The sequence below is a fragment of the Salvelinus alpinus genome, chromosome 28 (genome assembly GCF_045679555.1).
Source record: "Salvelinus alpinus chromosome 28, SLU_Salpinus.1, whole genome shotgun sequence".
Taxonomy (NCBI): Eukaryota; Metazoa; Chordata; class Actinopteri; order Salmoniformes; family Salmonidae; genus Salvelinus; species Salvelinus alpinus.
This window is the reverse complement of record NC_092113.1, coordinates 31,333,050-31,335,010: the sequence shown is the minus strand read 5'-3', so window position 1 is coordinate 31,335,010 and position 1,961 is coordinate 31,333,050.

The following is a 1,961-nucleotide window of genomic DNA, read 5'->3' as shown; positions in this document are numbered from 1 at the left end:
ACACATGGCTCTCAACGCTCTCTTCAACAAAATGGTGCCTGGTGACCTTGAGGCCGGAGAATGAGCACACGTGACAATACTCTCTACACTCGCCAGTCTTAGCCTTAGCCAGCACCATCTTCAGATTAGCCTTAACATCGGTAGCCCTGTCCCCTGGTAAACAGTGTATGATCGCTGGATGATTATTTTTAAGTCTAATTCTGTGGATAATGGAGTCGCCGATGACTAGGGTTTTCAATTTGTCAGAGCTAATGGTGGGAGGCTTCGGCGTCTCAGACCCCGTAACTGGTGGAGGAGAGACCAGAGAAGGCTCGGCCTCTGACTCCGACTCGTTGCTAAATGGGGATAACCGGTTGAAAGTTTCTGTCGGCTGAATGAGCGACACCGGTTGAGCATTCCTACAGCATTTCCTTCCAGAAGCCATGAGAAAGTTGTCCGGCTGTGGGGACTGTGCGAGGGGTTTTATACTACTATCTGTACTTATTCCTACACTTAAATGACCCTTGACTAACGATTGCATCTGAAGCTGGTCTTGCAGCACGGCTATCCTCACCATAAGGCGATCGTTCTCCTGTATATTATGAGTACATCGACTGCTATTAGAAGGCATAATGTTAATGTTACTACTTAGCTTCGGCTGGTGGAGGTCCTGTAGAACCATGTCCGGGGGGAAAAAGTTTAATGAAAAAAGTAGAGCGAGGGGAAAAAATACAAATATAAAATAGTAATTAAAAAGTAAAAACCGTAAAGTTGGCAGGTAGCAAAGTAACGCAAGCAACAAAACGTACAGCAGCACATAAACAAGTCCACAAGTTGAGACAGGTAATTACGTCAGATGAGATGCTATTGAGCCCACACTACTACACTGTCTGAGCCAAGAACTACATGATTTCTGATAAGTTTTGATTACAATACTGGGTGGGGTGAATATATTTTATATGACACATATGTTTTTTGTTAACTAGTAAACTGTAGCCTACCATGTGTTTAAATAATTTCAAACTTGTTAACAATTTCTGTTTGTTTTTGCTACTGTGGGTTTTAGCTTGCTTGACCCTGCGTGTTTAATTTTTTAAAATCTTACAAAGGAGTTGTTTACTCTAATGAAATGCTTAACTATTTCTCTGTACATGGAATTGTATTTGTTTTTTTAATTCATGTTTTTCTCATCTTTACAGGAAAATGCCACGGGCACTATCTGATGTGTGGAAACATTTCACTGCAGCTAATGTAGAAGGAAAAGCTGTGTACATTTGCAAATACTGTGCCAAATCATATGTGAAGAATGCAACAAGGATGCAGAATCATCTGGCCAAGTGTATAAAGTTCCCACAAAGCTCACAACAAGCAACCTTTGACAAAAGTCCCTCTACTTCTATTCGAGGTGAAAATGATGAATCAGACACCTTATCGATAGCAACAGCTCATGGTCCTCCTGGAATCAGACGTTTTTTTGACTCAATGGAGGAACGTAGTCAGAGAGATGCTGATGAATGTCTTGCTCGAGCTGTGTCTGCAACTGGTTCACCTCTGATGCTCACAGGCAATGTGTATTGGAAGAGATTTCTAAATGTTCTTCACCCAGCATACACCCCTCCAACCAGACATGCTTTATCTACTCATTTGCTGGATGCAGAGTTCAACAGAGTTCAAGTGAAGGTCAAGCAAATCATAGAGAAAGCAGACTGTATTGCAATCATCTCTGATGGGTGGTCGAATGTTCGTGGGCAAGGAATAATTAACTACATCATCTCCACCCCTCAACCAGTATTCTACAAGAGCTCAAACACAAGGGACAACAGACACACTGGTCTCTAAATTGCAGATGAGCTGAAGGCAGTCGTCAATGACCTTGAACCACAGAAGGTATTTGCACTGGTGACAGACAATGCTGTGAACATGAAGGCTGCTTGGTCTAAAGTGGAGGAGTCCTACCCTCACATCACACCCATTGGCTGTGC